General features: G+C 40.5%; 1 non-coding gene across 1 annotated transcript; it reads right to left on the bottom strand.

The window, feature by feature from the left end:
- Positions 1-462: 462 nt before the first annotated feature.
- Positions 463-608, bottom strand: LOC116469934 (U4 spliceosomal RNA). The gene has a single exon (XR_009213812.1). It is a non-coding gene; the product is annotated as a U4 spliceosomal RNA (small nuclear RNA).
- Between the last annotated feature and the right edge of the window lie 9,985 nt (positions 609-10,593).

Below are 10,593 nucleotides of genomic sequence, written 5' to 3'. Positions count from 1 at the left end.
TGCTCTTTACTACTGACCCCTGTCATCAGCCAACAGCAGGGTTGAGTACTGATCACACCAGTTATCTAGGTGCTTAGGGAAGCTGTTTGGTAACCAAACACTTTCAGCTGCCTTCTCCAGGTCTAAACAGTTAACAGACTGTTTTCTGCTGTCCCCGAAGGGCCAAGTTTGCTCTTCTCTGGCCTATAATGAGATATTTTAAGATGCTGGCAATAATTCTCTAAAAACAGAGCATTGGAGAAACTCTTGATTTGAATTACTGATAACTTTACCCCACCGAGGGCAAGGGAAGCAACAACCAGTGCTATTTCTTTTAACACTGATCAACATGAAATTTGGTGAATCCAGAAAGAAAACTTGAGAAAAATAGACCATGTTTTTCTCAAGACCATGTTATGTTAAAATGTTTAGCCAAGGAAGAAGCCACATTTCTTTTTTTGTTTCTTTGTTCAGTCTCCATATAGACTGTCAAATTTGAAAATTGCCAATGCCGACTCTATTTTTAGTCGTCATGGAGGGATATTGGGAAAAGTTTTCAATTAGCAATAATCACACCTTTGATAAACCTCACTGGCTACGATACTATGATACTGCCCCTGCACAAAACTAGAGATCACATTTTTCACATTTTTCTTTTCTTTTCTTTCTTTCTTTCTTTTTTTTTAAATAGATAAACTATTTTATTCTAAGATAATATTTCTGTGGTTTCTGCAAGGGGAAAACCCAAAAGTGGTTGAAAACCACAAAAGAACCGAAAGAATGATTTTGATGTTTCTCTTTTTGTTTTCTTGATGTTTTCTCCTCCCCTGGGGAAAAAAAAGTAATTTTACAATATTTTAGGAGATAATTTTTTTTTTTTTTGAGACAGAGTTTTGCTCTGTCACCCAGGCTAGAGTGCAGTGGCACAATCAGAGCTCACTGCAGCCTCCACCTCCCAGGCTCAAGCAATCTTCCCACCTCAGCCTCCCAAGTAGCTAGATCACAGGCACATACCACCATCCGCAACTAATTTTTAAATTTGTTGTGGAGACGGGTTATCACCATTTTACCCAGGCTGGTCTTGAATTCCCACACTCAAGCAATCCTCCTGCCTCAGCCCCCTAAAGTACTGGGATTACAGGCCTGAGCCACTGTGCCCAGCCAGTTTTATTAAAATTCAAAAAGCAAATAATTAGACATACACATCAAAAGCTACATTTATGAGGAATGACCAATAATTAATCAATATCTTCTTTTATGAATAAATTTAGGGTTCTGGGATACTCTGTGGACTAACATGCAAATGAAATCCCCATACAGTCATTTATCAGGGTATTGGTTGTTCTCAGCTAAAAGATACTGATCTGTTTTTCTTTCTGGTATTTTATTACAATGTTTACTATGCTAACAATATTTGTTTTTTCATACAACTACAGAAGGGGAAAATGTTAGTGTTTAGACAAACCATAAAATTCATATAGTGGGGACTATTTCACTTGATGTTTCTGGACAGTTTCTTGGCAGACTTATCAGACAATTCAATTATTTGTTCTCCATATCAAACAAGGTATGGAAGTAAGAAGTTTTCCAGTCAGAAATGACAAACAGATGGAATTAATTACATAGAACTGGGGCAGATTTACTTCTTTCATTCAGTTTATGGTAACAAAAATGAGATTTGTTATAGGCAGAGACAGAACCATCAAGTACACAATGTCAGAAGGCCTTTTTCATTTTAATTTTACTTAAATGCCTTTCATCTGTCAAAAAAAAAAAAACCCTGCCATCCGCACCTAAAAAATGGGACATCCTGAAAAGTCTTTCAAACTTAAAATTTCGAAGAGGCTTTTTGATATCTCTAAATTTTGTCATAGGGTCAAATTAACCTCTGCTAAAGCAGTTCTGTGATTGGCCAACATCATAAAAGCTTTAATTCAAAATTTTGTGGGGGCTGGGTGCCGTGGCTCACGCCTGTAACCTCAGCACTTTGGGAAGCCGAGGCAAGCGGATCACCTGAGGTCAGGAGTTCAAGACCAGCCTGGCCAAAATGGTGAAACCCCATCTCTACTAAAAATAACAAAAATTAACCAGGCATGGTGGACACCTGTAATACCAGCTACACGGGAGGCTGAGGCACGAGAATCGCTTGAACTCAGGAGGCAGAGGTTGCAGTGAGCTGAGATCATGCCACTGCACTCCAGCCTGGGCGACAGAGTGAGACTCAAAAAAAAAAAAAATTTGCGGGGAGAAACTGAAAATGGAGATGAGGGAAATGGATTGATATCCCACACACGTCTATGACTTGCAGTAGAGACCACATTTCTTAATCATGTTTTTATTCTACTTTTAAAGGGTGTATTTTAAAATGTTTGGCCCAATGGTTGTCAAAGTGTAGTCCACCAACCAGTAACATCAGCATTTCTAGGGAACTTGTTAGACATGTCGTTTTTGAGACTCACCTCAGTCTTCCTGACTCAGGAACTCTGGGGTGGGACCTAGTAATCCTTTTAAGGAGCTCATCGGGGATCCTGAGATAAGTTAAAGTCTGACAACCACTAGTCTAGAGAAAAGACTGATATGCTTCCATGAACAAAGACTCTCAGGCAGCAGCTTCCAGGTTCACAAGAACCACCTGGTGCTTTTGTTTCGGTTTTGTTTTCCAATAATCCTAATCTTGTACTTGTTTAAGTGCAGGTTCCTGGGCTTCTCCCCAAGAGAATCTAATTCAGAAGGCCTGAAGTGGGTCCAGAAATCTCCTTTTAAGAAACTAGCTGGGAATTCTGATGCAGGTGGTCCACAGATGACTCTGAGAAGCCATACTTATTGTTTAGCTCTTAGTCCCTAATATAGTCATTTGACACAATTGACCACACCTGCCTCCTGGAAGCACCTTCTGCACCTGCCTCCTGGAAGCACCTTCTGCTCACTAGTCTCTCTAGGTATTATGCCTGCCTTACAGACCACTTAATCTCAGTTTCCTTTACTGAATTCACCTGTTCTTCCCAACCTGTAAATACTAGTGCGTCCAAGGCACACTCTTCATACCTAGTCTCTTTTCCATCCATGCTCACTTCCTTTTTTCTTTTCTTTTCTTTTTTTTTTTCTTTTGTTTTCTGAGACAGAGTCTGGCTCTGTCACTCAGGCTGGAGTGAAGTGGTGTGATCTTGGCTCACTGTAACCTTTGCCTCCCTGGCTCAAGCCATCCTCCCACCACCTCAGCCTCCCAAGTAGCTGGGACTACAGGTGTGCACCACCATGCCCGGCTAATTTTTGTATTTTTGTAGAAACGAGGTTTGGCTATGTTGCCCAGGCTGGTCTCCAATTCCTAGGCTCAAGCAATCCACCCAACTTGGTGCCCCAAAGTGCTGGGATTACAGGCGTGAGCCACTGCGCCTGGCCCATGCTCACTTCCTAAGTGCCAATGACACAAACGTATTTAATATATCTCCAGAAATATGTATCAAACAGCTACCTCCACTTAGATATTTTAATGACATCTAAAATTTAACATCCAACACTGAATTCTTGCTTTCCACCTTTCAGAGCTGCTCTACCCCTCCCTCTCACTAATTTTCCTATCCTCACAAATGCCACCAACATATTCAGTTTCTTCTAGTTTCTCAGCTAGAACCCTAGAAATCATTCTTTTTATATTCCACTTTTATATTATCACTCCAAATTCAACCCTTTAGCAAATCTTTTCAGCTCTCTCTCTCCCTTTAAAACATGTCCTAAATCAGGCCAGGTGCAGTGGCTCATGCCTGTAATCCCAGCATCTGGGGAGGCCAAGGCTGGCAGATTGCTTGAGTCCCGGACTTTGAGACCAACCTGGGCAATATGGTCAAACTCCATCTCTACCAAAAAATAACAAACTAAAAAATTACCCGGGCATGGCAGCGCTTGCCTGTAGTCCTAGCTACTCGGGAGCCTGAAATCGGAGGATTGCTTGAGCCCAGGAGATGGAGGTTGCAGTGAGCTGAGTTTGTGCCACTGTACTCCAGCCTGGGCAACAGAGTGAGACCCCATCTCAAAAACAAAAACAAAAATATGTCCTAAATCTATTTCTAACCTTCTTCACCATCACCACTCTATTCCAAGCCACCAGTATTTCCTCCCTAGACAACTGTGATAGCCCTCTAATTGGTCTCCCTGATCTTCTCTTGCATGACAGGTTAGGTGCCCCTTCTAAATTTACAGCACGTCATTGCTCTGCTCAACACCCTCTACTAGCTTCCCAGCTCACTTGAATATAATCCGAAGTCCTTATCATGACCTATGCATGATCCAGCTCCTGCCCCATTCCCAAACTCAGCACTACCATGCTCTGCCTCACCCTGTTCTCCAACCTTTCTGCCCTCCTTGCTCTTCCTCTATCAAGCCAAACACATTTCCATGACAGGGTCTTTGCACTAGATGCTTCTTCTTCCTAAATCTACTGTTACCACCCTCGCCCCTACACCAGATATTTGTACCCTCCTCATTCTGTTTCTACTCAAGTATCATATCCAGGAGACCCTCCCTGACCACTTGGATCAGCAAGGGTTCAACTAGAGAAACAGAACCAGTAGGAGATATGTATTAAGAAATTGATTGCAAGGAATTGGCTTACACGATTGTGGGGGATAGCTGAGCGAGTCTGAAATCCACAGGGTAGGCTGTCAAGAAGGGTAGGCTGAAACTCTTACGTGCAGGCTGAAGCTGCTGTCCAGAGCTGGAATTTCCTGTTCTTCGGGGAAGCCTCAGCTTTGCTGTTAACTGATTGAATCAGACCTACAGATTACCTAGGATGATCTCCCTTTCTTGGTGCCACCTGATTATGGTCTTTGATTACCTCTATAAAATATCTTCATAGCAACACCTAGATTAGTGTCTGATTGAATAACAGGACTACAGCCCAGAGAAGTTGACAGATACAACTGACCATCACAGTATTGTATTTAAAATAGAGCTCCTTACCTCGCTTTATTTTCTTCACAGAATTTATCACTTCCTGACATCATTTTTATATGTTTATTTATTTATTTATGTATTAGCTACCTCACCTACTACAATGTAAGATTCACCAGGAAAAGAATTTTGTCTTTTGATTGATTTAACTAATATTTGTTCGAATAATCTACTTTTGGACATAGTCTTTACTTCTGCTGTTTTATTATTATGACCAATGTGAATATGAAGATCTTCACACATACACACACACGTATCTTGGGCCACTTTTCCAATTTTTAATTTTTAAAAGTAATTTTGGTTTTTCCAATCAGTTTTTCTGTTAGATTTTGATGTCAGGCTTATAGAGATATAGTTCTATGTTGAGTAAAACGTGCCCTTTTTAATGTACAGCTCTATGAATTCTGAGAGCACATGCAGTCCTGTAACCACCATGATCAAGACAAAGAGCATTTCCACCTCCCTAAATATTTCCTTCATGCCCCTTTGTAGTCAACCCTTGCTTCACCTCGTCTCTAGAAACCACTTGTATTAGCTGGCTAGGACTGCCATAACCAAATAACACAGACTGAGTGGTTTACCTAACAGAAATTTATTGCCTCACAATTCTGATGTGTAGAAGTCCAAAATCAAGGTCTTGGCAGGGTTGGTTCCTGGTTACATACTCTGAGGAGTATGAGGGAAAGATCTTTTCCAGGCCTCTCCCCTTGCCTTGTAGATGGCTGTCTTCTTCCTATGTCTCTTTGCACCATCTTCCCTCTATGCATATCTGTGTCCAAATTTTCCTCTTTTATAAGGACATCAATCATGATGAATTACGGCCCACCCTAGTGAACTCGTTTTAACCTGATTAGCTCTGTAAAGGCACTATACCCAAATAAGGTCACATTCTGAGGTACCATATGTTGAGTTAGGACTTCAACATATGAATTTTAGAGCAACACGATTTAATCCATAACACCACTGATCTGTTTTTCTCCATGTAGATTTATCTTTTCCAGACTATCCTATGAACTGAGTCATTTATGTGGCCTTTTACATCTATCTTCTTTCACTTCACACAATGCCTAAGAGATTCATCCAAGATGCCCGTGTCAGAAGTTCATTCCTTGTTATTGCTGAGTAATATTCCATTGTAGGTATTGTAGTTTATTTATCCATTCACCAGCTGAAGGACATTTGGGTTGTTTCCAGTTTAGAGCAGTTATGAATAAAGCCACTATAAACTTCACATACTGGTTTTGTGTGCACATATGTTTTTATTCTTTTTAAGTAAATACCTAGGAATGTGATTATAAGTTATGTTTAAAATTTTAACAAACTACCAAATTATTTTCCGAAGTGCATCATTGCTCATTCCAACCAGCAATGTGTGAGGACTTAAATAGTTATGAAAATTATACTTTATGACATCATTCAATAACTTAAGGATATTACTTCACTACTGCAGAAACAATGGAGGAAGGAGGTATGGTTTTAACAAAGAGCTTATCTCTTTAACAAAGAGCTTGTCTGCCTATGCTACGTCATCCCAAGAAAAGCTCTTGGTAAATACATTATTCTAAGAGAAAGACAGAGACTCTTCTAACTGAAGCAAGTTGTTTTTAAAATCAAATAATAAAGAAGGATATATAATAAAAAGTAATTGTTCTGTGTTCCTCTGTCCTCTACCACCAGTCCATGAACCTGGAGGCGAATCTTTTACATATGTCTGTTTTAGTTCTTCTGGTGGCTACTTCCATTTCTTTTAATAATATACCTTTCCTACTACTTTTTTGTATAATACCTTCAGGTATTTTTTATTAATTTCCTGCTACTTTCCCCTGCTCGTCTCCACTCTTTGTACGTTCATGTCACTATTTTTAGTTCCTGAATTGGCTACTTTTTTAACTTAATACTCACACTTCTTTCTTTCTTTCCCTTTCTTTCTTTCTTTCTTTCTTTCTTTCTTTCTTTCTTTTCTTTCTTTCTTTCTTTCTCTTTCTTGAAACAGTCCTACTCTGTTGCCTAGGCTGGAGTGTAGTGGTGCGATCACAGCTCACTACGGCCTTCACCTCCTGGACTCCCACCTATGCCTCCTGAGTAGCTGGGACTACAGGCGTGCACCACCACACCCAGCTAATTTTTGTATTTTTTGTAGAATTTGGGTTCGCCATGTTGCCCAGGTTGGTCTCAAACTCCTGCACTCAAGCAATCTGCCCGCCTCGGCCTCCTAGAGTGCTGGGACTACAGGCATGAGCCACCACGCCCAGCTCCAAACTTCTTTCTATTAATAATTATCTCAAATATATGTTATCCTTTGAATTTTTCCTATACAAGATTAGGATAATAAGGCTGGTCCAAGTGCAGTGATGTTTACAACTAATTAATCACAGATTTCTTTGTCCCTTCTCCACTCCCACTGGTTTACTTGAGTAGCCTTTAAAACATAATAAAAATAAAAAATAAAGTTTAAAATAATAAAAAGATTAGGATAATAGGACCTCCAACATTCTATTTACATTCCCTTCTTATCTTCTGTCAATAACTCCCACATGGTCCAGGTAGATAACATTTATATTCTATTCTGTAACCGTAACTATATCATCCATGTTTTGCCTATAAATTGATTTCAAAGTTGCAACTATAAACAGGATTTATATTATGATTATTGACTATTTTAATATTGTTCAATGAAGACTGCTAAGACGATTAGTAAAGCCTTGGCTGTTACGGAATGTTTAAAGTATAAAAATAAGGAAGATATCTGCCTAAAAGAGGCAGATGGTAAATTAAAAGATGGCAGTGGAAAATAGAACTTCTCAACACCTGTTTTCTTCTCTCGAACAGAATGATTTTGAAAGTGAAGAGATTAAAACAAACATGATCAGGGGAGAATAAAGGAATAAGAAAGAGGGTGAGGAGCAACCTCTGTATCCCTGGTCCCAGTTTCTTCTAGCCACTGATGTCCTTCACCTGAAGCCTTGGTCTTCCTCAGTTTATAAAGCAGCTCTCAACAGAGAAGGTGTCAAATGATAGATTCAAACAGAGGTGCCCTAAAAAGACTGTCAAAAATATGTCCTTAAAGGTAGAGAGCAAGGCCTTCAAAAACTGTACAGAACAAATGGTGTGGTTCATTAAAATTACTTGGATTTAGGCCGGATGCGGTGGCTCACGCTTGTAATCCCAGCACTTTGGGAGGCCGAGGCGGGCGGATCACGAGGTCAGGAGATCGAGACCATGGTGACACCCTGTCTCTACTAAAAATACAAAAAATTAGCCGGGCGTGGTGGCGGGCACCTGTAGTCCCAGCTACTCAGAGAGGCTGAGGCAGGAGAATGGCGTGAACCTGGGAGGCGGAGCTTGCAGTGAGCCGAGATCACGCCACTGCACTCCAACCTGGGTGACAGAGCGAGACTCCGTCTCAAAAAAAAAAAAAAACACCAAACTAGAAGTCCTTGTATTTTTGCTTCGGATCAGCCTTAAAAGGGAAACACAAGATTAAAGTCAATAAATGTAAATAACCACATGGTGGCAGTAGATGCCAAGAAATTGTAAGTGTTAACGTGTAACTGAGGGCACTGAAGGGCAAGTTTATCTCCCTACATGGCAACCCACGTATTCCTTTCTGTCTGACTGCTGGAAGAAAAGGGGGAGGTAACTAGAATCTTTCCACACACTCATACCTGAAGCACTACCCATAAAGTATTATCACTGAAGAGTGAGGACATAGACAGTTCACTGTATTCCTCCCGTAATTCCTAGAAGAGTAGTAAGGGTCTTAAGGCAGGAGAATGAGACCTCCTGAAATACTTATGAAGACTTCCCTCATCAAGTACAGCCAAATATTTCAGAGTGGCATTAATTAAAACAATGTCATACTTGGTCTGCTGTGAAGCCTGTCTAGTTCAGAGTTGATACCACTGGGGAAATCCCAGGGGAAAAGAAGTGTCAAATAAAAGAAGGAATATTATTTCTACAAATGAGAGACATTAAGGATAAAGGCTTAATACCATATAGGCATGCCTCACATATATATACAGTGCATATATTCACACGTACACTGTACAGAATTTCATAGTTAGCATTACCCAGTCAGAGTGACTAGATCTGGCATTAATAAGCCACCCAGTTTTTGGTATTTTGTTCTAGCAGCCCAAATGGACTGAGATAAGGGAGATGGGGAGGGAGTGGAATATGTTAGGGAGCATATCAAGATGTGGCTTCAGACAAGTCAAACTTAAGATACCCAGGGAGTTGAGAGTCATTTCAGACCTAGAATCAGCAGAACTTGGTGACTAGCTAGATTGGAGTTAGCAAGGAGAAGAAGTCTCTTGAGCTTGCTATGTTTGTCTCTTAGATGAACCATTTCTAATACCTTCAGGTTTCTTCCAGGCACATAACCAATACAACTAGGATTGAAAATCTCCAGACTATGACAAACTCAGAATATTTTCCTACAATAATTCTAATATGTTGAGTAAATGCATCTGGTTCATATTTAGCTATAACTTCTTATTTAACTAAATCAAAAACAGTCATTGGAGAGGACATTTTTCGCCTTTCAATTGATAGTCACCATGTCCTTTGGATTATGTAGCTAAAAAGCAAAACTACTAAAATCACTGCCATCATAGTTACTTCAGAATTGTTGTGGCTCTGAGTGGATATTGGGTGTAATAACTATTGAGAAATAACTATTGAATAATAACAATGAGCAATTATTTCAAGGCTGTCACTCATCATAGTGAGAGGATGACCAAAAGAAAAAATGGTTTCTGCTAGATGATCTTACAATCAAGTTCAGAGACCAAGAATAATAGGAAACAATTAGAACACAAAGCTGGAAATCTGTGGCATCAACTACAAGTTAAAGTACATAGAAGGGAAAGGATAGCATGAGATGGAGAAGTTAATAAGGGCTTCATGAAGGAAGTATGCCTTGAATTTGACATTGCAAATGGAGAGACAAAGGGATAGGTAGTTTAGACAAAAGCATGCAAAAACATTAACTTGGAAGGTACTGGAGTTGTGAGGAGATGGTTCTGACTAGAAAAAAGAGCTATGTTTTTGAGGACACAGAGCAGTAAAGATAAATGGCAGAAGTACAAAAGTATAGGCAGTCCCCAACTGGCAAACAGCTCACAATTATAAATGTACTTCCAGCGTCTTTAATATCATGCACACATACAAATATCTCATGCTCGGCCAGGCATGGTGGCTCACGCCTGTAATCCCAGCACTTTGGGAGGCTGAGGCGGGTGGATCACAAGGTCAGGAGATAGAGACCATCCTGGCTAACACGGTGAAACCCTGTCTCTACTAAAAATACAAAAAAATTAGCCGGGCATGGTGGCAGGTGCCTATAGTCCCAGCTACCGGGAGGCTGAGGCAGGAGAATGGCATGAACTCGGGAGGTGGAGCTTGCAGTGAGCTGAGATTGCGCCACTGCACTCCAGCCTGGGCAACAGAGTGAGACGCCGTCTCAAAAAAAAAAAAAAAATCTCATGCTCAAGCTGATGACCTTGCTTTTTACCTCACTGAGAAACTCCAAGGAATCCGAAGAGAAAACCAACCTTATCCCCCAAACTATCAGCATTTGCACCCTGGCATTCTGCCTTCTCTCCTGTCCTCAGCATGAACTGCAGGTGTCCGATCTAAGGCTAATCCCTCCACTTGTACACCAAG

The sequence above is a fragment of the Hylobates moloch genome, unplaced genomic scaffold (assembly GCF_009828535.3).
Source record: "Hylobates moloch isolate HMO894 unplaced genomic scaffold, HMol_V3 SCAFFOLD_5, whole genome shotgun sequence".
Classification (NCBI taxonomy): domain Eukaryota; kingdom Metazoa; phylum Chordata; class Mammalia; order Primates; family Hylobatidae; genus Hylobates; species Hylobates moloch.
This window is presented reverse-complemented; position numbering and strand designations above follow the sequence as displayed.